The 27453-nt window shown below is 44.2% G+C and overlaps 1 protein-coding gene across 6 annotated transcripts in view; it reads right to left on the minus strand.

The window, feature by feature from the left end:
* The window catches only part of SRGAP3 (SLIT-ROBO Rho GTPase activating protein 3), a 266808-nt gene that overhangs the window by 120265 nt on the left and 119090 nt on the right, over window positions 1-27453 (minus strand). The window contains exon 1 of one of the 6 annotated variants that reach the window (XM_075938721.1): window positions 25814-25829. The exons of the other annotated variants lie outside the window; for them this stretch is intronic. The gene's annotated coding sequence lies outside the window, so the exon portion shown is untranslated. Of the gene's footprint in view, window positions 1-25813; window positions 25830-27453 lie in introns of those variants that run through there. 6 annotated transcript variants of the gene reach the window in all.

A 27453-nucleotide genomic window follows, 5' to 3' on the forward strand; every position in this document is an offset into this window, starting at 1 on the left:
CACAGAGCATGAAATCGGCATATCACCAAAAGGAAGCTCAATGACCCGTACCAAGGTAATATAACAATATAATTTCAACATCTCAAACAACATAAGAGAGAGAGAGCCCACAAGTATACATATATGTGTGTAGATAGGGTGTGTTTGGATGCTAGTCCTCAATCTTTTGGAAATGTCAAGAAGTCATAGTACTTTGCAAGTCTGGAACAAAATCCTATATTAATCCTGTTAGGATAAGATGATCAACAAGAACAGCCATTTTGCACTATGCCATTAATACTGAATACCTCCCAATCAATCAGGCTTTGTTTCCTACCATGTACCAAACTCAAGAGAACTTGCCGCCACCACCACTTCTGCTTCTGCTGTGGGAGCCTATGTTGCTGGGTGCTAATTGTTTATCAAAAGAAGACTGCTAAATATTTCATAGAAAGTTTGACTTGCAATTACTGGTGGCCACAGTAAAAATCCTCCCCAAAAAATCAACATCCATATGCAATATATGGAACTATTCCTTGCTCATGCGATACGCTGATTTCATGTTCTGAAATAATCAGACACAGAATCATGTACGGTGGCCATATATCCTATTTTGGCCAGGAGATCCCCTTTTTAAGCCCCACTCCATATATTCTTTTTTGGAAAAACTACATTTGCTCCATTTGCTCTTAAAGAGTACATCTAGTTAGGTGCACAGATGAACATTCGGGGCTGCCAACTAGTGGATATTTGATCAGCTTGGACGTATTTCTATGCATCTGCCAGCTGTCAGGAAAATAATTTCATCTGATGGGGATTTAACATGGATCTAAAGATTTATACATTGTAGTCGGCAAGAGTAAGTCTCAGGTCCGACACTGAGTTCCCAAAGTACAAAGGACGTCACACAGGTATCTGTCAAACACAAACAGTTTATTTCTTGACAGCTAACTGCTGTGTCCCATAAATGGAAGAACAACATAACAAAGAAGCGGAATATCTTATGTCCCTTTCTGCAAGCCTGGGACCCCAGGTAGGCTGCGGACGAAGTAGGAGGTTGTCTCAGCTTCCGAGGCGCCGGTACCCAAAGCCCATCGATGAGGTCTGATTTGCTAGGCTCTGAGGCAGCCTTAAATACAGTTTTCCTGCCCTGTTTGGCACTTTGGAAATTTCCAGGGCTTACTCATTAGTGCTGATGTAGAGCTTAGCTGTTAATTATCGATCTGGTTCTGATCTGGATCTTCTTGTCCTTTGGCCCTGTTTATGTGATCAGTATGTTAGGGTAAACAGAATTGTTTATGTGTTCTTGCCCTTTACCCTTATCTTATACTTGTTCTTGCTATACAGGCAACAATGCTTATCTTAAGTGGTGTATGTTCCCAAAGACTTGCTTCTCGCTCATCAGATGTAGGGAAAAGGGAAAGGGGGGAAAGAATGCAGGCCTCACCACCCCTAAACTAGCACGTACAAAGTTCTTCCACAATTGACCACTACATACATGAAGATCTCTAATGTTAAAAGGTTTGCATGTCCACCAGCTGAAGATGCTGCAGCATACCCATTTCCACAATTTAAGTGAAAAACAACAAAAACTGTTTAATGTACAATAGTGGTCTGCCCACCAACAAACAAGTGCACCACAGACGTGTGTGTGTGAGGTATTGGGTCACTAAGTGGCTATTGAAGCAGAGACTGCAAAGGTGTCTTGTGGTTGGGGTTATGACAAGATTGCCTTGTGGGTGTGTGTTGGGTTTTTTTGCATTTGCAAAGGTGAAAACCATAAATGCTAAGCCTCAGGCTGTCATCCACCAGAGGAGGGACAGAAAAGAAAATCCAAGGAGCTACAAAATCAAGTGTGAGAACAGTGTCTTTTGCATATGCATGTAGCCTCTTACGGTGAATTAACAACAAACTCCAGGATCACCCACTTTCTCTACTTCTGTACTTATTTGCTGGGAACCTGCTCAATTAAGTTGCTGCTCACTGGCAAGCTAGAAATTAGAAGTTAAAGCAGCTGTTTTAACAGATGTGCATAGAGCTACTGGTGCATCTGCAGTATATTCCACAGTTCATTTGTTTGACTTAGACCGGTTCATTTGAGAAGATCCACAGCACAATCAAGCAGCCTGTGTCATTTTTGCTGGAGCAGGGAAGGGAGGTTCTCTCTCATGCTCTTGCTAGTCGAAGAAATGCTGGTGGACCAATATTTCCTCCAAACATGCAGTCTCTTGTTTTCTGAGCAACTTCTATGGGGATCCAACACCCAACCCACACATTATTGGGCATCACTGCCATCATGCTGTTGTACCAGACGTGGGCTAGTCACAGAGCTTGCTTATACACACCAGCTGTGTTCATCATAAGACCTGGCAGAACGCTAAAGGATATGGCTGAAGTAAGCAGCTTATAAACAATGCTCCCTGGTGGCTGAATGGTATAATACAGTTAAGCTTTCCATTACATCTCTCGCTTTACGCTCCACATTTCTATCCTTTACAATACAGGTTAAACCTCTCTAATCTGAAGACCCTCTGGTCCAGCAATGGACCACAGATGTTGCTGGACCAGAGAGCCCTGGCGTTTGGGAGTGGGGGCCAGCCAGGAGTCTTGTGGCGGGGGGCCAGTGGTGGAGAGCCAAGCTGGGCTGGGAGCACAGCTGGGTCGAAAGCCTAGCAGGGTCAGCATCTGTGAGCCCAGCCCACCCTAGGTCAGTGACAGGGAGACCAGTGACCAGGGGCACAGCCTGGGTCAGCAGCAGGGGGGGCCAACAGCCAGGAGCCTGGCCCGGGCTCAGGACCAGTCAAGTCCCAAGGGTGCCAGGCCAGGGAGGCTCAGCTGTATTTACATTATCAAGCTGCCTTTCAAGTTCAGTATACAGTAATTCCTCATATAACACTATAGATACGTTTCAGAAAATGATCGTATTAAGTGAAAACGTGTTATGTGGGGTCAATTTTCCCAAATAATGGAAAAGGTGGGGGTTGCGTTTCAAGCATTGGTGTCTGCTGGTACTGGGACATAAGGTTGGGAGAGAAAGGGGACTGGGTTACAGCGGAGAGGAGAGGAGAGGAGAGGAGAGAGGGATTGGGTTGGGAGTATGCCCCTGTGACGGGTCTGCCAGGACCCGCACTGTGTCCAACGAAGGGGGGTCGCCAGGGAATGGCACGGTGAGCGGCGAACCCTCTGCCGCGTTGCAGGGAGGCGGGGGAAGCCCCACACAGCCTCCGGCGATGGGCCGGCTGGGGAAATCGTGTTATTCTGGAGATGGTCGTGTAATTCAAAAAAAGTTCCCTAAAAAAAAAAAAATGTGCTATTGCGAAGATGTGTTAAGCGGGCACATGTTAAATGAGGAATTACTGTATACCACTCTGTCTCTGTATTGTACTGGTTTTCTAATTATATGACTAGAAAAACATAACAAGCTTGGGCATCCGGCTGTCCATTAGTCAGGACTAGTTATGGTCAGTTTGGAATCGTTGAGTCATCTTCTTGTTCTGCTTCTATGTTTGCCCTGTTGACTGTAGGGGTCAATGGTTTCTGATAAACCATCCACCATCAGCCTCCAAAACATACTATTTGGATGTGCTATGCTTTTTGTTCAGATCAGCTGGAGTTGTTCATATCAAATTGGGTGGAGAAAAAGAATGGACATGGTTGCCAGCTTCTAGACCTGGCTGTTCACTCAGAGTTTATAAGCTTTTTAAAAAATTTGATTTGGCAGTTCTTCGTGTCTGGCCACTTAGGAAATAGGCTCTTTTCCAGAGTTGGGCAGTAGTTCTGTGTTGTCTCCCCTTCAGCAGTTGGGATGCACTATACCATGCTGATCTCAGAAGAGTGAGAAAGGGATCTTCTTGCTGCAGGATTTTTTTGGCTGTCTGTACAGTTCTCTCAGCCTCTCCATTTGCTTGTGAATAATGGGTGCTGCTATTAATATGATCCAAATGAAATATGATTTTGAACAATTTAAACTTTGCTGCAATGAACTGTGGTCCATCATCCATGATACAAGTCAACTGCCTGGCTGCTTTGATATGGCATATAAAATGTCCACATTTCATGCATGTTTTACATTGTGTGCCTATGCCTGGATACACATCATTTCTTGGGATATGATTTTTTTCCCACACCTTTTGCATGTATGTTAGAATTTATCCCCAAGGGAGTTCTCACCTTGCCTCAGGGTTCTTTGATAATTATTTTTAACACTCAAGAGTCTGTTTTTAGCTTCTAAGCTAGTTTCAGGTTTTTCAAGTTACTCCTGCTTTTTGTTTTGTTGTTTGACTGATTCTGACCGTTTTGTTATTTATATAGCAATATCTAGGGTTACATTTCTCTTCAGTTATAGCTGCTATGAAATGCTTTTAACCTGCTAATCCAATAACCAGCCTGTCTCTGTGATTTTAGGGAATTCAAAACACAAATATATTATTTTTCAGCCAATGTATACCATACTCTTATAAAACATTCCACATTTTCCCCTGGATCTGGAATTCTTCTGTTGGAAACATTCACTTGTATTAATGACATTTCTCTGAGGTATAAACTTCTAACAGTCATCTTTTGTGACTTTTTCAATATAGTCAAAGGATTTAAGTACATGCTCTGTTAGCTTCTCCATAGCATAAGTGGAAGATGATTATCTGTATATCTCCAGTTTCTTTGTGGAGCTTGGCAGCAGTGCAACATCCTGCAAAATACTGTTACTGGTTTCGGAGGGTACGTCTAGACTACATCCCTTTTTCGGTAAAGGGATGTAAATTAGGCATGTTGATATTGCAAATGAAGCTGGGATTTAAATATCCCACATTTCATCTGCATAATGGCTGCCACCACTTTTTTTTCCGAAACGGGGCTTTTTTGAAAAAAAACCCCAGCAGTTTAGATGGCGATCTTTCAAAAATAAAACCCTTTTTCGAAAGATCCTGTAAAACTTGTTTTTTTAAGAGTACAGGATGTTTTGGAAAATGGGTTTTATTTTCGAAAGATCCCCATCTAAACTGCCGTTTGTCTTGGGGAGTGGTTTCCCCGAAAAAGCCCCGTTTCGAAAAAAAGCAGCGGCCACCATTATGCAAATGAAGTGCGGAATATATAAATCCCAGCTTCATTTGCAATATCAACATGCCTAATTTACATCTCTTTACCGAAAAAGGGATGAAGTATAGACGTACCCTGAAGATTTATCAAACCTGAAATTCTCTACAGCACTGAAAAGTAGCATGCTGGTGAATTCCTGCAACTTTTGTTGATTTGTTCCTGCTGTTTGCAACTTCTGTGCTGTTCTTCATTTACTCCTGACTCCATGTCATGTTCCTCTGTGCAGGTATGGACTGGCTATGGAACTTACTGATGCATGCCAGATGTGTTCATCACAAGATGCTTTAATGTTCTGCCAAGTACAGCTAAGGTTTATTTAGATAAGGTATTTTACACAGTGTTAGCTAGTGGCTAAATCAGGGGTGGGCAATAATTTTTGACAGGGTGCCACTCCAAGATTTTGGAAAGTGGTTGAGGGCTGCACTGTTCCATGATATTAATGGAGGAGGTGTGGGGTGTGGCATGGAGGTTGGGTGCAGAAGAGAACTTGAGGCAAGAGACTGGGGTACAGGAGGGAGTGTGGGCTCTGAGAGGGAGTTTGGGTGAAGGAGGCAGTTGTGACCTAGGGCAGGGGATTGGGATGCAGGATTTTGGGATGTGACCTAGGATAGGAGGGGCTTATGATCTGGGGCAGGAGATTGGGGTGCCAGATCTAGACTCAGTTCAGCATTTGACAGTTGGGCTATAATGGGCCAAACCAAAACCCAGATGGAAATGGCTCAAAGTTCCGCATTGAGGTTCTCAGGAGTGAATACACCAAGTTAGAAAAAAGGGGCCTTATTGCTTCAGCTCTTTCTTATACAGCACTGCTATTGATTAGAGGCCAACAAGATGCTACATCCATTGGATACAAAATAGCATGGCTCTCTCTAACCTATTCTGTATACTTCATTTATTCAAACACCACCACCATTTCCAACTTTGAAAGATGTCCTCATGGAGTTAGCTGCACATGCATTGCCTACCTCAGCTTCTCCTCCTAGCTACATCTGACCTGCATTGGATGTAAAAAACGCAATACTACCAAGAAGCATCAGAAAAGCAAAGAATTTCTAGGATCAGAGGCTAACAGTGGCTTGTAGTTGAGGCAAACTCTGCACAGCTCCTGTCCCAGAGAGGGACAGGCTGGTGAACCTGAAAGGCGCTCTTATGACTTATCTAGTGCATCTACGGCCTACACAAAATGAGAATCCCAGCGCTTGTCTCAACAGCAGGATGTACCAAGACCTACTAGACAAAGGCATTGAACAAATATCTGCATATGTCCTCTCACAAAGAACTGGAGGCAGGGCTGAAGCAACTCTGGGTTTGGAGCTGGGGGGGGGGGGGGGGAGAGAAGAGAGCTCCTTTTCTGCACCCTGCTGTGCCCACTTTGAACATTCTTTCATGCCTCCTAGTGGTGCATGCCCCTCAGTTTGGGGACCACTGGTTTAAAGACGTCAAGTTACAGAGAATTCACCATTTGCACCAGTTTAAACCTGCAAGTAACCCATGCTCCATGCTGCAGCGGAAGGTGAAAAATCGCTATGCTCTCTGCCAATGTGACGCAGGGGGAAAATACTTCCCTACCCCAAAATCTGGCAATCAGTTAGTCCCAAAACATATAGGCAAAAACCAGTAGGCAGATACCTGGGAAAGAATTCTCTGTAAAACTCACAGCTTTCCGCACATCATGTCCCATCTCCAGCTGTTGGGGATTTTTGCTACAGGCAGTCACAGGAGCGACATACAGACTCAAACTATCCTCTCCTTAAACTTATCAAGCTCACTCTTGAAGCCAATTATTAGGGTTTTTGCCCCCACTGTTCCACTTGGAAGACTATTCCAGAAAGTCACTCCTCTAATAATTAGAAATGCTGGGCCTTGTTTCAGTGAAAAGAGAATTAATTCACTACTCTCTCAAACCTCTTGGGTTTTCCCCTCAGAAACCTCCCATCCAAATAGCGACAAGACCAAAGCCTTATAAATTAGTGTAATCCGACAAAATCATAGCCTGAAGGGGCACACCCTTCCTCAGATATGGCACTTCTGGCATATTATTGTGCTCCTATTCTGCCCACCTGCTTTTGAAGCCAAGCATTTTGTATATTACACATTTTCAAGGTATAATAATAAAACATTCACGAGAGCAGAGGGAGGCAGAAAGTAATTGCCCAGGAATAAAACCCCCTACAATGGCACCACTGGTATTTTTGCAAAGGTACAAAGCTACCAGTTTCAGAGGACATGTTTAAAGTCTTTGCATTTCCCTGCTGACAACAGCTTCCTTCCCACACAAGGCCAGTGGTGATTTAGTTATAACCCATATGGATTTTGCATTCCCGTTACTGCTGACGCTAAAAGATTCGATTCTCTACACAGACCGCTGCTTCACTGAGCAAGCATCGTAGATTATGTTAAAATAATCTCCAGTTCTTTTCAGGATGCCCTAACACAGTGGATTACCACAAAAGGTGGCTGATGCAACAGTACTTAACAACAGGAACACTGCCTGGACACAGGAATGGTTTTGATGGTGCATCTCCCCTCTGTTCTCTCTCTCACCTTTTTTCCTCTCTCGGGTGCTTTGCGTAGCTGTAATTTATTTGATCTTTCCCTATGGCACAAGGATTTCTCCTTAATCCGCACAGAGCTCCTTCGTTGCCATTCAGACTCTCACAGAGAAAAGAGCACAGTTTCTGGGATTCTTTCTAGTTTTTATTATCCCCACAAAGAGGGATTTACAAACTAGGTTTGACCTGTGATAGGAGTGGCATGGCACAATCAAACCCTTACTGAACCTCCTAGATACTGTTGTTTCACTGGCAAACTGTGAAGTTGAATGCAAGTTTAACAAGTAGCACTTTAATAAAGGCTAAAAAATTTTTTTTTTAAATGAATAGTCCTGTAGCACCTTAGAGACTAACAAAAAATGCGGATGGTGTCATGAGCTTTCGTGGGTTTAACCCACTTCTTCAGCTGAATGGAAATAGTAATAGTAATAATCAGGGCTTGACGAATGGCAGCGCAAACCGCTCGCCAGCCCCGTATTGCGCATGTGCAAGAGCCGCATTGCGCATGCGTGCGCCGCAGGTGAGTAGATCGTATTGTTTGTCAAGCTCTGGTAATAATAATTGCTGTACACTGCTCCCAAGGTGAAGTGGTAGGAAAGATGCAGGATCAAATGACCACCTAGATTTGCCTGCTGGAGGTGGGAAGAGAGGGGGGCTGTCTTTCTCTCCCTCTGTGTCTCTTCTCCAACAGGTTCAGCCGCTCTCCTTGGCAGCCAGCTGGGGAGTAGGATGGATCCACTTTTGCCTGAGAGTGCCTGGCTGGGAAACAGTCGTGGCCTGCTTCCTGCCTGGGCTTGAGCAAGCTGGAGCCCTCCAGCATGCTTGGCCTCTGCCCCCAGTATCCAAGCGCAGGCAAGGAACAGGCCGCCACGACCTCTCAGCCAGGTTCCTTTAGGCAGAGATGGCACCATCCCACTCATTGCTTTACTGCCAGGGAGAGCAGTCAAACGTGGGGATGGGGGAGGAAGGGAGAGAGACACAAGGAGGGAAGGACAGACAGAAGGGCCCATCTGTTATATGCCTTGCCATTCCTCCTCTGCCTACACAGGCAACGTGTGAAGGGAGCATAGGAACTGTGATGTGCCCCATCAAGGGGAGCAAGGAGAGGGAAGTCCCCGCCTTTACCACATAGTCACCCACACCATCAACAAGCACAATTTCAACATCCACAGAAGCACTTTCCGTTCCCCTACTCTAATGTGTCACTTTGGCATTTTCTAGGTGCCTTCTAGAAGTTCACCCAGGTCAGTTCCATCCAAGTACACAGAGAAAAGGACAGTATGACAGCCAGCTAATTGTGACCCAAAAAGCACTCGGCTCTGAGCAGCTACACAATTAACGGGCACAACCAATGACCCCTAGAGTTGTTGGAGCACTTTAAATGGAAAAAGTTTGCTGGAAAAAATAAAACTGCGGGTGAGTAACATTCATAATGCAGAAGACAAAGGCAATGAACACAGGGAATAGAGACATAATTTAGTGCTCTAGGGGTTTCTGTATGTCACTCGTTCACTCAAACACATCTGTAGGGCCTTCATTGTTACCTTCCTGCTGCCATAGCTACTTTCCTGCTGCCTTTAATGCTCACCTTCCTTTCAATTAAAAATGAGCTAGTGGCTCTTAAGTATCCTTTTCAGATAACAAAAGGATCCAGCCAAGCAAAGAAGGCTTCTTCGCTCAGTGCCTGCTGCCTTGGGAACCTGCAGGAGAGTTCAGGAGGGCATGTGTTCTTCCTCACGCTCACACACTGCCGCAGACAGCCAGACGTCCTTATGAGATGGAATAATTGCCATTTACTGTTGGAGATTCTCATTCCAAATTCCCAACTTCCTCCCACTCCAATTTAATCTTATTCAGCTTTCTAATAACCTAATACTCCACTTGGAACACAAAAAGGCCAAATCCTGAATTTGTGAAAACCAACGTTCCTTCCTGGAAGTCAGTGGAGTTTTTCCAAACTATGCCAGCTGTGGATCTGGACCAACAGTCAGCAAAGATTAAGAAAACAAAGCCCCACCATTAGCAGTGTTGTCTTCTGGCCAGCTACAGTGAGTTTTATCAGTTCTGTCTTCTACTAGGGGATTAAACAGTAATAATAAAAGGCTTATTATTGATCACATGCCAACTATATTCTTGGTACTGCACAAATATGAGGCTTTTCCTGCTCCCAAAATCTAGAAGACTGAGACAAAGTCAGAAAACTCCAAAGGAAGGAGTCCTTTCAAATAATGTATTTGTTTTGTCTCACATGATTAAATAAATTGAACTGATTTTCAAATACAGGTTGAACCTCTCTAATCCGGCACCCTTGGGATCTGAGCAGTTTCAAATGAGAGAATTTTCTGGATGAGGGGACAATATTGTCTAGCAGCATTACCAACACTTCCACTGCTTACTGGGCTCTTAGAAGACTTAGGGGTAAATTAGAGCTAAATAACAGCACATAACACGGAGAACAAGGACTCGTGGCTGTAAACTAACTTTATGGGACTGCAGAAAACTTGGCCACACCCATGAAAAATGGACATCCGGCTAACTAAAATCATTCTGGATGACATGTTTCCAGACCAAAGAGTCCTGCACTAGAAAGTTTCAACATGTATTGGGTTTATTTGCCTCACAAAAAAGGCAGGTCTTGAGAAAGAACTTGGAAAAGGGGCAAGCTCCACACACAGGAAACTGGGAAGGTCTTCCATTCAAACTCTACCTGGAAAGTTCATGTGGAGATCCTCAGATATTGTAGCAATGAGTTCCAATGAAAAGTCTCTAAACCAGCAGTTCTCAAACTTCATTGTATTCGACCCATTCTTACAATAAAAGGCCATTTGACCCTACACCTTAGATGGCCCCAAAGTCAAAGCTCAAGCCCTAGTATCTGGGGGAGACAAAGAGCGAGCAAAAGTCCAAGGGTTTTAGCCACAGGCAGGAGGTCTGTAACCTGACCCTACTACCCAAGGCCGGAGCCAAAGTCTGAGCCTGCGTTGGCTTCTACCCCACACAGCAGAGCTCTGGCTTCAACTCTGAGCCAGGACCCGAGTAAATCTAACATCAACACTGGTGAGTCCATTAAAATGGAATCCTGACCCACAGTTTGAGAACCCCTGCTAAACAACTCAACTGTCACAAATTCACCATCATTAGCTCATTTGCTCCTGGCTCTCTCTCAGACCAGTTGTGCAAATGTCATGCATACAGTATTTCAATCGGGCATCAAGGTATACAGTCCGCACCAAAGGAAGTGCATTTTACCCAGATGTATCAAGAATATTCAGCAACAGAAAAGCAATTAAATCAGGAAAGCCAGGAGATAATTGGCTCTTCAGCTGCCAAAGGAAAACACTATCCCTTTGCAAATACAGCCTCCAAGAGATACTTTGGAGACATCATCACCAGCCATTTTTCTCTATAGGAAGAAATCCCATGTGTACCAGCAAAGAATATGTTACAGCAAATACATTTGGGGGAGATGTAACATCTCATATCTAAATCTCAGTGCTTCTATTATCTGAACAGTACAACCCTTCCCCCCCCCCCCAAGAAGCAAAAAACTAGAAACTAGAAAGCCCCCAAAACTACATTTTAGCTTGAAAATCAGTACTTAAAGCTGCAAGGCAGTGCAGCATTTTCAGAGGTCACACTGAGATAGGAGGATTTGGTTTTGTACATTAGTGAGAGACCAACACAGCTGAAAATTAGGGATGTTAAAATGTGTTCATTTAGGTAAACATGTAACTGCTGAAAATTTCAGAAGCTGGTGCTCACAGGGAACCAGCTTTTAAGCTGGCTCCCTGCACATACTGGCTTCCAAGGAGCTGCCTGTCCTCACCCCGCTCTGCTGTCTCTGTATCAAAGGTAGCAGCAGGGGGGAGGGAGCAGACAGCTTCCCATGAGCACCAGCTCCCTGCCCCCTCTCCCAGGCTGCTACTTCTGGATCTGAGGCAGCAGCAGGGCAAGGGGACAGAGCTTGCATGTAACCGTGAAGATTAACAAATGAGCCCAGAGCCATTGGTTAGCCATTTATGCTATCGCACCCCTACCGAAAATTAAGATCCAGATCCAGGTTTGGATTACCTTCTGCTCACATCAATGCTTCCTTCTCCCCAAACGTCAGAAAGGCTTATTCTCCAGTCTAGTGAAACTTCATCACTGGGCATATTTTAGAGACCACCTAACTTACTCCACTTCCAGGGTTCTTATAATTCTTATTCAAAAGTTTGAGGGGTGGGTGAGCACATAAATGAAACATTATTACATTGGGAGGCAACGGCACCCATAACCCAAAGCTCCTCATAAAAAATATGGAAGCTCAAAAGTTTGACATGCACATTCCTTTCCAAACCTACTCAGAGTTCAGATTTATTGAACCCTATTCAGGGGAGAGCTTCTTTGAACCTTTTTCAGTTCACCCACTATAGGTGTTTTAGAATGCCCACAGTGTGCTAGGCACTTTATTCCCCAGGTCCCAGCCCCAAGAAGTTCCAATCAGCTATTGCTAATAAAACTCCCTAGCTCTGGCTTCTGTCACTTACCATGTAGATGTTACTATAAATAACACAGATCTACATAGAAATCACCTTATCCACAGAAGCGCTGTTGTTCTAATTTGAAATTTAATGCAACATTAATAGACTTCCACAAAACAAATACTACTAAGCTACAGGTTGGACCTCCCTGGTCCGGCACCCTTGGGACCTGACCCGCCCCGATGAAGGATTTTGCCAAACCAGGGGAGGTCATTTCTGGCCCCCTCCACACCAGCCCTAGCCTAGCTGCAGGCTTCCTAGCTGGCTCTTCCTGCTGCTGATCCTGCTGCCCCCACTGGGCTCTGCTTCCTCATCAGGCAGCGCTGCTGCTGACAGCCCCCTGCCCTGCCAGACTGCAGAACTAGCAGCTGCCAGCCAACCACCAGGACTCTCTGGTCCTGGAATTTCCAGGGTCCTCCTTCAGGGCCACTGATGGTGCCAGACCAGAGAGAGTTTAGAGACGTTCAACCTGTACTGTACAGTATTTGCCAAAACCAGGAAACAAAAAAATGTCAGTCTTGTCAAGATTTCAGTTCTCTTGGTTAAAGTTCCTTTATAATTTAACTCCTACTAAGTCATGCTACAGAACCAGTGGAGAAGAACAAAATGAGCCATTCTGTAAGTAAACAAGACAAAACCCTCTCTACTTCATGTTACCTACAACTGCATTAGAGAATAAGCTTTATAGATCTACTGCCCTTTCCAATAAACAAACCCAAACAAAGCAGGCAAAGCACTTTCCTCTATAAGCAGTTTTGTTATTACTGTACTTTAAATACAGAGGCAGAAAGGGCAGACGCAATTATCCCTCAGTATTTTGTACGGAGATGGCAGGAGCAGCATGGAATAACAGGCAGGAAAAAGGACTACTCTAGCAAACAGATGAAGAGAAATAACATTTTCAATAGATTACAGAACTAGTGGCAACACATTCTGAAATTTTCTAAAACAGCCAATTCTCTGATAGTGGGGGAAGTGGCTTGTTCAGGGGCATCTTAATGGGCCACAGAGTCTTTCATCTCTCTATCATCACTGGAAATCCAACTTATACTGGAGGCTTTGAAAGCAGGTATCATCCAATCTTCTACTTCCGTAAAATACTGTGATGGGCCCACTCCAGTTCATTATAAGTAAATATCCATACCAGAGAAAATTCCATGTATTTATCCATCTCTGTGTTTGTGTCACATTCATCACTACGGTACCTGAGCACGTTAGAAGTGACCTAATAGTCATAGGTTCTGGGCAGACACTGAAGTGAATAGCACTTCGGGAAGAGAGTAGGTTATAGCTACAATATACGAGTGGTTCACACAGTGTAGATGTTCCACTTTTGCTTCCAATGTCCAGAGGTAGAATTGGCTGGAAGTTCATGTCACCTCAGGACGAGATACAGAAATATAAGTTTCTTGACACATTAAATGACTGCTTCTTGGAGAAGCTCTAGGGATGTAAGTGACTAGGCAACTACCTGATAAGCAAATGTTTCTAGGGTAGTCAAGTAAGAACTGGACTAGTCATTTCCCCCCACTTGCTGCCTATTTCAGAGAGAGGCAGCCAGGGGGGAGCCAGCTTAAAAGCCGATTCCTCTCAGCACCATCTCTGCTGGCGGGGGGGGAAGGGGAGAGGGAGGGGCAGGAAGGCAGAGGGTAGCGGGGAAATGGCACAAACGGGACTGTCCGTCCCTGCTGCTCCTCTCCCTTTGAAATGTACAGCAGCCATGCCCCCCCGCCACTGACTAATCGAGTAGTTGATGGAAATTCCATTAACTACTCGATTAGCTGATTAATCAAAATGTAACATCCCTACGTAAAGCCTTGGGAGGCAATTCCTGATTTAGTCATAAGTGGAGCTTGATAATAGTGACCCATCATATAATTAGATGTAACATCTCTGTGCTGCGGAAAACACTGCTGCAGACTAACACTTTAGCATTTCATTTTGGAAGGGGGGGGGGGCACTAAACAAAAATGAGAAAGTTAGTTAAACAGAAATTAAAAGGCACAGTGCCAAAAGTGAAATCACTGCAAGCCGCATGAAAACTTTTAAAAGACACTATAAAGGAGGCCCAACTTAAATGTAAACCCTAAATTAAAAAGCATAAAAAGAAAACCAGAACATGCCACCATGGCTAAACAAAGTAAAAGAAGCAGCGAGAGACAAAAAGACATTTTTAAAAAGTGGAAGTTAAATCCTAGTGAGGAAAACAGAAAGGAGTATAAACACTGGCAAATGAAGCGTTAAAGTATAATTAGGAAGGACAGCTAGCCAAAGACTCATAAGGTAATAGCAAAATTTTAAGTTCATCAGATGCAGGAAGCCTACTAAAAAACAGTGGAGCCATTGGACAATTGAGATGCTGAAGGAGCAACCAAGGACAATAAAGCCATTGAGGAGAAACTAAAGAGTTTTTTTGCATTGGTCTTCATGCCTGAGGACACGAGGGAGAATCCTAAACCTGAGTCATTCTTTTTAGGTAACAAATATGAAGAACTGTTCCAGACTGAGGCTTCATTAGAGATGGTTTAGGAACAAGTTAACAAACTAAACAGTAATAAGTAAACTAAACGGTAACACCAGGACATTCACCCTTGAGTTTCTTCAGCACTCTTAAGTGCGCCAGCCCCCATCAGTTAACTAATTAGCCTTTCACAATTCTAACGCCAATTTTTAAAAAGGTCTCTAGAAGTGATCCTGGCAATTACAGGCTGCTAAGTCCAACTTCAGTACCAGGCAAATTGGTTGAAATTATAGTAAAGAACATCACAGTTTGTCTAACAATTCTAAATCTAATTTATCGGGAAACAGTCAATCTGTTTTTTGCTTAGAGAAATCATGCACCACCAATCCACTAGAATTTTTGGAGGGGGTCAACAAACATGTAGACAAGGGGGATCCAGTGGTTATACTATACTTAGATTTCCAGAAAGTCTTTGACAAGATCCCTCACCAAAGGCTCTAAAGGAAACTAAGCTGTCATGGGATAAGAGGGGAGAGCCTTTCATTGGTTGATAACTGGTAAAAAGATAGGAAACAACACACAGGAATAAATGGTCAGTTTTCAGAATGGAGAGAGGTAACTTGTGGTTTCCCCCAAGGGTCTGTACTAGGACCAATTCAATTCAACATATTCCAAGTGATCTGAAAAATCAGGTAATCAATGAGGCAGCAAAATTTGCAGAGGATCACTATTTTGAGCAAATTTGTAAGTCCAAAGCAGATTGCAAAGAATTTCAAAAGATCTCATAAAACCAGATGACTGGACAACATGGCAGATGAAATTCAATGTTGTTATTTAAAAAGTAATGCATTTTGGAAAACATAATCCCAACTATACATAAAGAATGATGGGGTATACGTTATCTGTTGCAACTCAAGAGAGATCTTGGAGTCATTGTGGACAGTTCACTGAAAATATCCACTCAATGTGCAGCAGCAGTCAAAAAACAAACAAACAAAATGTTGGAAATCACTAAGAAAGCAATGCACAATAAGGCTATGTCTAGACTGCAAGCCTCTTTCGAAAGAGGCTCTTTCGAAAGATACTTTCGAAAGAGCCTCTTTCGAAAGAGAGCGTCTAGACTGCACGTTGAACTTTCGAAAAAGCGGCTTGCTTTTTCAAAAGAAAGCATCCAGTGAGTCTGGATGCTCTCTTTCGAAGAATCCCTATTTACATTGAAGAATGCCTTCTTTCGAAAGAGGAACTTTCGGAAGAAGGCGTTCTTCCTCGTGAAATGAGGTTTACCGCCATCGAAAGAAAAGCCGTGTTCGATTTAATTTCGAAAGAACGCGGCTTGAGTCTGGACGCAGGTGAGGTTTTTTCGAAAAAAGGCTACTTTTTTCGAAAAAACCCCTGAGTCTGGACACAGCCTAAGATGGAAAATATTGCCTCTATATAAATCCATGGTACACCTACATCTTGTGCAGATGCAGTCAACTCATGTCAAAAAAAGATATATTGGAATTGGAAAACGGTTCAGAAAAGGGCAACAAAAATGATTAGGGGTGTGAAATGGCTGCCATATTAAGAGAGATTAAAAAGAGTGGGACTTTTCAGTGTGGAAAGGCGATGACTTGGGGGTAGGAATATGATGGAGGTCTATAAAATCGTGACAAGTGTGGAAAAAGTAAATAGAGAAAAGTGATTTACTCCTTCCCATAACACAAGAACATGGTGTCAACATATGAAATTAATAGGCAGCAGGTTTAAAGCAAACAAAAGAAAGTGTTTCTTCATGCAATACACCATCAACCTATGGAATTCTCTTCCAGAGGATGTTATGAAGGCCAAGACTTTAACAGGGTTCAAAAAAGAACTAGATAAATTCTTGGAGAATTAGCCAAGAAGGGCAGGGATAATGACCCTAGCCTCTGTTTCTCAGGGCTGGGAATGGGTGACAAACTTGTTGATTACCTGTTCCGTTCACTACCTCTGGGGAACCTGGCATTGGTCACTGTCAGAAGACTCGATACTGGGCTAAATGAACCTTTGGTCTGACCCAATATGGCCATTCTTATGTTCTCTGCTGAGCCAGCAATTAGCACCAAAAGAAGCCTAGGCCTAACCTGGTACAGAGAATGAATTGACTCAGCTGTAGACTCTCCAAGTCCAGGCCCGTTGGCAGGGAGGAGTTGTGGAAAAAGCATGCACTGCAGCTTCCATTTTGAGAGCACTTCAGTCCCCAGGGGCATCAATTATTGATCACCACTGACAGTGTATTGTTAAAAACATTAAATTAAAAACATCTGAAGTCTGCATCCCTGTTTTAACAGTGTCCTGGCTTTCAAACCCATTGCAGCCCTGAGAAGCAATGCTATTTAAAAGTATGTTGTTTTAAAACACTATGTGGTCTTTCGGTCTTTAGTGAAGGTCTTAATTTTAGGCTAGTGAGAGAAAAAAAGTGGTTTTTGAGTGACGGAAAAAATGCTAAGAGTGGGTGGCTGGCCATAGTCAGTGTGTTAATACTCTGTGTGTCCATGTGCACGTGTGTGTGTATATTTAGATGTCAACCCACAGGGCAGGCAACTTCAATGAGCATTACAGGTTTGTGACAACATGTCCCACCAAAGGGATGTCTGCTGATCACATCCCATCTCGTCTTCTGATGAGAACAGAGAGAATACAGCACTGACTTACATAGTGTAGCATTCTTGTACTACTGAGATGAGCATAGCTCTTGTCACTTAAGTGCTGGGACAAAAGAATGGGAATCCTGACACTAACAGGAATCTGACAGACACAAAATGACCAATAGCTGTGCTAATGCTATGGCATAGATGCTCTTGGCCCTTTAAAGCAAACATTTTGTTTTCCCCAATATCAACTCCTCAGATCCCCAACCTTACAGAGCTGAAAGTTCATGTACTACAGCCAAACTAGGATTATCACCATCCGATACAGAAAAAAAACCTGATTAACCAACAAAATCAGCGATACCCCCAAGGTTGAGTAAAACTAGGTTCCTGAGACTCCCTGCACACCAAAAGGAAGCCAATCCCCAGCCAACAGGGATTTAGGAGGGCAGGGGAACCTGAGATTCCCAATCCCTCTTAGGACCTCATGCCCAAATGTGGAGTTGGAGAAGCAGCAGCTCGAGTCCCCTGAAATCTCTCTACTCCTATCTGTCCTCAGAACAGCAAAGATGATAGGTAGGCTAAAGAGTTGATCTGCATTAATCTTCAAATATCTTATTATGCTTTACGTATTGTCCCTAAAGTAAACATTTCAGTTATTTTGCAAGATGTCGATGCCAACTACGTGGCACCCATGACTTGCAATGGCAATACCAGCCTGCACAGCCCAACACTGACGAGCAACTCTACAATAAGCAGCCAGTATGCAGCACCTAAACACTCATGGGCAATCCTGCAACAGGTACAAAGTGTGAGTAGTTCCACCAGCATAATAACAATAAAGTGGTAAAATGCATTTTCTGAAGCTGGTAAAGAGACTGGAAATGCATACTTTGCATTCAAGCTTCCAATGATTCAGAAATGAATCTCAGTATTTTTAAATTGATTTTTAAAAGGGTTTGAAAAATAACTTGAGGTCCTTTTTCAAGCCTGGTGAATCAGCAGGAGTCAGATAATCATTAATGCCCAAATATGACTCATCTGAACTATTGCTCATTATATTGCAAACATAACAATCAGAACATGTTATAAATTATACACTGTAGACTTGTAGCACAGCACTAAGATAGCACTCTAGACAGCCACCAAATGCTAAACATGGAAAGTGATCCCTTTCATTACTGCCTTTTAGAACATTAAATTCCTCCTATAGTGCAACAAGATGATTTACAGTCACTTAGAATATATTTTCTATTAAGATAATGAGCTTTGGGATGCTAGTTGCTGAAGGCACTGGCAGATGCCAACTGAGAGAAATCTGTTGCACAAAGTGGCAGAAAGATTTTCGGGAAAAAAATCTGAGAGAGAGATAGAAAGCCTGATTTTCAGAAACACTGGGCATCTGCAGCTCCCACTGTCTTCGGCTGAAGATGGGGAGGTTCAGCATTTCTAAAAATCACTCCCATAGAACCTAACTCCTCTCAGAAACTTTATGGTTACAGCTAAGCCCTATCTTCAACCACTCAATGTTAAACCTCAACTGCAAGTCAAATCCTACGGACACAGTTTAAATTCCATGTGTATTGAAGCTTGTAAGCTATACACAGAGCACAAGTTCTGAGTGGCACATTTAGCTATAACTAAATACAAACATTTAGTCTGGACAACTAAAATGAACGCTGTACAAGAACAGGCTCTCTAGAGATATCCAAGGCTTCATATCTCTACCCGAATTAAGAAAAGAAGTGCTGAGATGCACTCTGTGCATGCCGGGGAAAGGGGGGAGGAGAACTGCGGGCCAAAAAGAATTGCTCCAACTTTTTCCAGACTGAGAAAATTTTAATTCAGTGTTGCTTCAAATTTTGGGTAACAGTTCAGAGCTAGAGCTTATTTCATTCAAGACTAATTCACTTGCTGGGTTCCCTAGCCAAGACAGCTCCAATAGATCATGGATAATGCAGAAGCAGAATGGGATTACCAAACTGAAACAACATCTCTGCTATAACTTTGGTAATGAAGTACTTTGTCAAAAGGCTTAGGACAAATCGTGGCTGGGCTGAGAATTTATATTAAGTAATATGCCTTCTCGGAAATGATGTCAGAAACAAACAGCAAGCTCAGTTCCAACACATTACGAGTTGCCCAGCGCTGTCGTCACGTATGTGTATCTTGCAGGCTTCTTATCTCAAATGCTCATAATGACACCCAGGTTGAAAAAAAAACAGTTTTTTTTATTCATACAGGAAAAGCCTCTTAATTGGCACCAACCATGCTGGAAACAAACATGTACTTATGAAGCCATGGTGCTAATTAGAAGAGGGTTCTCAGGAATTTACCATGTGGAACCAGACTTCAATCTGTAGTTTATAGTCATTATAGCCTAGAAATTGCTTTAATAAACCATAAAAATAAGTTCGTGTGAAACAATCAAAATAACTTTGGAAGAAGTAGTCAATCTCACAAACCAAACAGTAAAGAATTATCTTTCATTATTACACTTAACCATTGTGCTGCCCCTATCCTGGAAGCAAATAGTCACATCATAGGAAGTACACACCACTGTCATGACCACAATATGAAACTCACTTTCAAGTAATCAAGAAATCCATAAAATTATTCCTGCAAAAGTCTTTTCAGAACATGAAGGGCAGAGCCTTTTGGAAACCCCATTTATCTTTTTTAAATGTCTTGGTAAATCCCCCATTCCAACCTTCTCAAACATTTCTCAACTGGGGTCAGATGCAGTGTGTGAAATTTTGGGATGACTGATTTCTTTCTGAGGAAGGCAACCGGATAGGAGTGCGATGTGGAAGAAACCTGGGTTTACTCCTGGAACTTTAACGATGCAACATTAAGCAATTATAACATTCCCAATTGCTTTCTGGATCAAGCACTGAGTAGTCTGGATCACTCCTATAGCATCGGAGGTAAATTGAAGTACAGGCAGTCCCCGGGTTACGTACAAGATAGGGACTGTAGGTTTGTTCTTAAGTTGAATCTGTATGTAAGTCGGAACTGGCGTCCAGATTCAGACACTGCTGAAACTGACCGCCAGTTCTGACTTACATACAGAATCAACTTAAGAACCCCAGGCGTCCCCAAGTCAGCTGCTGCTGAAACTGATCAGCAGCTGATTCCAGGAAGCCCGGGGCAGAGCAACTCTGCCTGGGACTTCCTGTAGTCAGCGCTGGTCAGTTTCAGCCGAAGCTGACTTGGGGACGCCTGGGGCAGAGCAGCTGGGGTGCTGCGGGTTGGTCCAGTAGTGCCCAGAGCAGGCGCTGCAGGACCAATCAGCAGCGCCCCAGCTGCTCTGCCCCAGAGTCCAAAACAAAAGCCTGATCTGCTGGGGGGGGGTGGGGGGGGAGGAGCACACTAGCTGTGCCCCCCCCCCCCAGCAGACCAGGGACACGGGGAGCAGAGCCGCAGCGGCAGTGGGGTGCCGCGCCTCTGAGGCTTTGCTCTGGCAAAGCCTCAGAGGCGAGGGACCCCGCTGCGGCTGCGGCTTCAGTCTGGGTGCCTGTGGTCTGCTGGGGACGGTCCCCAGCAGACCACAGGCTCCCGGACTGAAGCGGCAGCAGCGGCGGTTCCCCGCGCCTCTGAGGCTTTGCTCTGGCAAAGCCTCAGAAGCGCGGGAACCCGCCCGGTGCCCCTGGTCTGCTGGAGACGGTCTCCAGCAGACCAGGGGCACCGGAGCAGCTTACGAACAGGGCTTTCTCGCCCCGACCTCCGGGGCGAGAAAGCCCCGTTCGTAAGTGCGGATCCGACATAAGTCGGATCCGCGTAAGTCGGGGACTGCCTGTACTAAGTAAACTACTAGACATAGGAGACTAAACTAGACATGAGCAAGTGTTTGAATTGGTTTCTGAATTCCCCAAAGTTTAGCTTTGCTCAGGGCCAGGATTTTAATTGGGTCAATTAGAGATCAGCAGCCAAAGTTTGGATTCAATTCCAGAATAACCCCACAGTTCAGAAGCAGGGGTCTGCTTCTGCATCTGAACTGTGGGCTTATTCTGGATTTGGATCCAAACTTAGAGCCTGGTCCCTTATATCTATAATGGAGATGCCCCCACCCCGCTGTGTCAGGAAGGCTGGCACTTACAAGCATCGTGCCCCACTGCACTGAAGCAGTTAACAAGCTTGTATGATTCCTCCCAGGAGTAGCATAGAGGCTTGCGGCATGATGGAAATCTACACAGTCACTGCTTATGGTGTTCCTGCTCTGTAGATAACTACAACTCTAGTCCCCATGGCTGTTAACCCAGCAACCTTCACCAGCAGCAGACTTAAAAAAAATCACTGGTTGCCATTAGTGATGTGTTGACAGGTTTACTTGCCTCAAATTCAGACAGACAAAATACTCCCATCTTCTCTGCCTTCCCACTTGGCTCCCAGGTGAGTCTTGGGCTCACCACTTGCTTTCTTTTCATTCTCCCCACTTCCACCGCATGTACTATAGGTACTTAGGAAGGCAGATTTTGATAAGCTCAGAAAACTTGTAGGTAAGGTCCCATGGGAAGCAAGACTGAAGGGAAAAACAACTGAGGAGAGTTGGAAGTATTTCAAAGGGACGTTGTTAAGGGCCCAAAAGCAAACAATTCCGCTGTGTAGGAAAGATAGAAAATATGGCAAAAGACCAGCTTGGCTTAACAAGGAGATCTTGCATGATCTCAAAATAAAAAAGGAGTCCTATAAAAATGGAAACTAGGACAAACAACAAAGGATGAATATAGGCAAGCAACACGGGAATGCAGGGGCAAGATTAGAAAGGCAAAGGCACAAAATGAGATCAAACTAGCTACAGGCATAAAGGGAAACAAGAAGACCTTTTATAAATACATTAAAACCAAGAGGAAGCCCAAGGACAGGGTAGGCCCACTGCTCAGTGAGGAGCGAGAAGCAGTAACAGGAAACTTGGAAATGGCGGAGATGCTCAATGACTTCTTTGTTTCGGTCTTCACCGAGAAGTCTGGAGGTGTGCCTAACGTAGTGAATACAAGCAGAGAGAGGGTAAGTTTAGAAGATAGGATACACAAAGAACATGTTAAAAATCACTTAGGAAACTTAGATGTCAGCAAGTCACCAGGTCCTGATGAAATGCATCCCAGGATACTCAAGGAGCTGATAGAGGTGGTATCTGAGCCTTTAGCTATAATCTTTGAAAAATCATGGCAGACAGGGGAGATTCCAGAAGACTGGAAAAGGGCAAATATTGTGCCCATCGGAACAAGAACAACCCAGGAAACTACAGACCGGTCAGTTTAACGTCTGTCCCAGGGAAGATAATGGAGCAGGTAATTAAGGAAATCATATGCAAACACTTGGAAGGTAATAAAGTGATAGGGAATAACCAGCATGGGTTTGTGAAGAACAAGTCATGCCAAACTAATCTGATAGCTTTCTTTGATAGGATAACGAGCCTTGTGGACAAGGGAGAAGCGGTGGATGTCATATACCTAGACTTTAGTAAGGCATTTGATACAGTCTCGCATGATATTCTTATTGATAAACTAGGCAAATATAACTTAGATAGGGCCACGATAAGGTGGGTGCATAATTGGCTGGATAACCATAGTCAGAGAGTTGTTGTTAACGGTGCTAAATCCTGCTGGAAAGGGATAACAAGTAGAGTTCCGCAAGGGTCTGTTTTGGGACCCGTACTGTTCAATATCTTCATCAATGATGTAGATATTGGGATAGAAAGTACGATTATTAAGTTTGCAGATAATACCAAACTGGGTGGGGTTGCAACTTCTTTGGAGGATAGGGACATAATTCAAAATGACCTTAGCAAGTTAGAGAAATGGTGTGAAGTAAACAAGATGAAGTTTAATAAAGAGGAATGCAAAGTGCTCCACTTAGGAAGGAACAATCAGTTCCATACATACAAGATGGGAAGCGACTGTCTAGGAAGGAGCATGGGGGAAAGGGATCTAGGGGTCATAGTGGACCACAAGTTGAATATGAGTCAACAGTGTGACGCTGTTGCAAAAAAAGCAAATATGATTCTAGATTGTATCAACAGGTGTGTTGTAAGCAAAACTCGTGAAGTCATTCTGCCGCTCTACTCTGCACTAGTTAGGCCTCAGCTGGAGTACTGTGTCCAGTTCTGGGCGCCACATTTCAAGAAAGATGTGGAGAAATTGGAAAGGGTACAGAGAAGAGCGACAAGAATGATTAAAGGTCTAGAGAACATGACCTATGAAGCCAGGCTTCATGAACTGGGCTTGTTTAGTTTGGATAAAAGAAGATTAAGGGGGGGACATGATAGCGGTTTTCAAATATCTAAAAGGTGTCACAAGGAGGAAGGAGAAAATTTGTTCCTCTTGGTTTCTGACGACAGGACAAGGAGTAATGGGCTTAAAGTGCAGCAAGGGAGGTTTAGATTGGACGTTAGGAAAAAATTCCTAACTGTCAGGGTGGTCAAATATTGGAATAAATTGCCAAGGGAGGTGGTGGAATCTCCCTCTCTGGAGATATTTAAGAACAGGTTAGATAGACATCTGTCAGGGATGGTGTAGACGGAGCTTGGTCCTGCCTTGAGGGCGGAGGGCTGGACTCGATGACCTCTCGAGGTCCCTTCCAGTCCTATGATTCTATGATTCTATGATACTGTAGCAAACCAGAAAAGGGCCACCAATGTGATAGACTGTTCTCTGTTAGAGCTAGCAAACACTCCCAAACTTTGGACCAGACTGAGCCTTAGACTCACACTGGGGAGCAATCACATAGGCTCTGCCCTATCAGGCAAAACGAGTGGATTTTGCAAGCCAAAGACAATGGAAGAGCCCAGTTAAGATGCAAACTAATGCATTTGGAGCTGTGCCTGCTCATGCTATAATGCAGACAGCTATGGGGGACCTTGAATGACAGCCTATGTTAATATATAAACTAATTCAATTGAAAATCACACCCCTTGGCTTGAAATCCCCAGGAGGATAGAATGGCTGCCTCATCTGTGTAAGACAGAGGCTCAAAATCAGCCTTTAACCAACCAACAAAAGATGTGGGGCCCTCAGTGTAGAGACTTGGGGTGAATACGTTTTTTTCCTACATACCACCCACATGATAGATTAGAATCCACAGAACTGCTTATATACAAACGACATTAAGTGCCAAATCTCACAGATCTTAATTAAGCAACATTTCGAACAGGTTTATGCCTGACCAAGTAGCCTGGAATTATGCCTGAAATAAAACAGCCTTGCTGCAAAATGTACATGTAAACTAGGTGTGTCACAGGACAAGCTTAGGACATGCTTATTAAGTAAAACTAAATCGATGTGTAAGAGAAACTGAGAACAGTATGTAAATCCCTGTGCAAACTTTCTGTGCTCAGAGGAGATTCTGCTTTGATACTGAAGGGAGGGGAGAGATTAACTGAAATGTGAAAGACCACAGTCATCAAATGTAGGACAGTGAGTATAAAGAGAAGGCAATTGTCTACATATTATACAGCACTAGTCGATCTAAAGGCATTAAGGTAAAAGTTGATGCCTATTTTTATTAAACTCTCCCCTGAAATATCTACTAGAAGGGGCTTCAACCGTATGTCTACCCAGTAATTAAACACTCACAGCTGGGCCATGTCAGCTGAGTTGAGCTCGGAGAACTGCAGCATTGACGTTTCGTCTCAGACTGGACCCCAGGCTCTAAGATCTTTTCCCCTTATGGGGGACTCAAAGCTCAGGCTGCACTCTGAATATCTACACTAAAATTTTATAGCCTGATAAGCCCGAGTCAGCCAACACAAACAGCCCTGTGTATTTAACTGCAGCGTAGACACACCTAATGTATCATCCCAGACCAGCAACGTGCATTACCACAGCCCTTGCATTACTGGCCTGGAGCTAGGCCTCACCATACAAACATGCCACATCCCCAAATCCTGCTAACCAAGAATAGTAACACACAGTCCTTTCAATCGCTATTTTACTGTGAGTTGGTCTTCCCTTCCCCCACCTTTCTCCATGTCAGCACCACACAATCCACAGCTCCGTGAGAAGAGCCAGCCTCTGAATGAGGCAGCTGTTGCAAGCATACACAGACAAAAAGAAGGGGTTTCTCTAGCAACGGGGAAGGGATGAAAGCCTTCAGACACCTCCTCCTTCCTCAGGTTTCCTTTCAATGCAGTGGCATTCACACAGCTCCCACGAAGAATCAGACACAGAAGTGCCCAAGAATGTGTCAGGGGAGAGAATGAATAAACGGAGTGTGCGCCTTGCTTCTCCAATTTCCTGCCCTTTTCAATGGTTTTGCATGCAGATAGCCCAGCAGCTCGGATTTGGAAATTACTCTCTCAGTCTAACTCCCCCCTCAGTTCCCTCAAAAAAAAACTTCCCTGGGATGTTCAAAGATGAAAAAGAAAGACCAAGAATTATGTCCTCCACCTCCACCCCCTTTTTCCTTCTTCTCACACCTCCATGCATCAGGGCATCACGTTCTCCTGGGCTTCCAGAGCTGCTATGCAAGACCCACCACTATTTTCAGTCCAAGCGCTTGCATTTCCAGCTGTACCTGACTCCCTACATGGTTAACACATGATCCAGGCACCACTAACAGGATGGGGATCGCACATGATCCCAGCATTGCTACCTGAATGGACAGAAGTTGAGAATCCACAGGTGGTGGCTGCTGTCTGATCTCCCCAGGGAAGAGTCACCTTTCTCCAGCCCGTCTTGCTGAGCCCTCACTTCAGATGATATTTGCCCACCTAAAATATCTTCCAGCTGTAAACATGTCAGGACAAGGTGGTTTTTTGAGACTGTGTCAGTGCAGAGTCCATCCTGATGGTGCCCCCAGCCTTGACCGGGAGCGCCGTGCGCTACAGCAATGCAGATAACAACGGGATGGCCCGGAGAGCATCTCTTTCAATGGCACAGATTGTTTAGGGCCAAACTGGGCTTTGCCTGCACTGAGGCAGGGGACAAGGTGAAGTCATCCTGCTCTGTGGTAAACTCAACGCTCTTCTGCCAAGCCGTGCTGACAAATCCCCCATGCAGTCAGCACCTTCCCATTCCACAAGCCATCACCATTTCCTGCTTTCATAGGCACTTGAGCTACCGGTGCTGGCTGGAAGTGGTTTCCATGATATTCAGGGTTTACAATTTGGCTCAATGGCTCTGAGTACCCCACACTATACAAATTGTTCCAGTGCCCCTAGCTATCTCAGCAAGACTTTGCGTCCCTCCTTTAGTATTGAAGGAGGCATGCAGCAAGGAGCGGGGAGTAGTGAGCTAGTTGTTGGAGTGACGAGCTCAGCTGTGTGGAGGAGGAGGTTCAGTGTCTGTAACCCGCTTGCAGAGCTGTGGGGTATGCTTGCCAGAGTAAGGGTTGGGTTTGTGAACACCTCCAGTTACAGGTTCAGTCTGAGCAGAGGCTCCATTGGACCATTTCTCGCAGCTCTGTACCACTCTCACCTACTAACTAGACACTGCCAGAACTTCGCTGAATATAACTGAATCCCTATAACACCTCCTTCGGCAGCTAATGCCCCATGGAACACCTGCCCAGAAACTCTGCTCACACCTGGTCCAGCTCAGCATCTTTCAAATGGAATCTCAGTTAACAGGATTACAGAATGAGGTCACAATCACTAACAAAGGAATGGAAACTTAGCACTAGTCCCTAGCCCCTCTCACCCACTAGCACATACCATCTGCCTGATACTTCTCTAAAGCAATTCATTTCGGCATGTAAACCACCCTTAAAGAGAGCCACTCGGAAATGAAAAGACCACGAGTGAGTATGGGAAGCTGCTTTTGTCCCTGTGAGCTGAACCTCACAAACTTTAGTTCCCCTGCAGTCAGCCAATAGAGCAAGTCACACACCCTTAGCATTGAAGAAAACTGCCAGGTGCCTCTCTCAATTCAGCACTTAAGATAAGGTTGGAGGGTGAAAGACGGGGTTTAAAGAGTGGATCTCAGAATGAATGGGATCCAAGAACAGGTCATCTCTCACCCTGCTGTCTAGAGAGCCACTGTTGTAAATTCTGCCCTGATCAATTTCAATGGTAGGTTAACAGTCACAGATTTGCTGCACAGTCCCTGAAGGGTCGCTGCAGTTAAACTGTGAGAGATCAGAATTCATAAATATTGGATTTCCAGCTGGTGCTTTGATTACTGAATATTTTTTCTTTCTTCTTTTCCTAGAGCTAAGAGATGGCTGTGTGTTTTCAATGGATATAAATACTCAGTGCTGCAGGTACCCAGATGAGAATGAAAGAACCAGAGACC

This window comes from Pelodiscus sinensis, chromosome 11 (genome assembly GCF_049634645.1).
Source record: "Pelodiscus sinensis isolate JC-2024 chromosome 11, ASM4963464v1, whole genome shotgun sequence".
Classification (NCBI taxonomy): Eukaryota; Metazoa; Chordata; order Testudines; family Trionychidae; genus Pelodiscus; species Pelodiscus sinensis.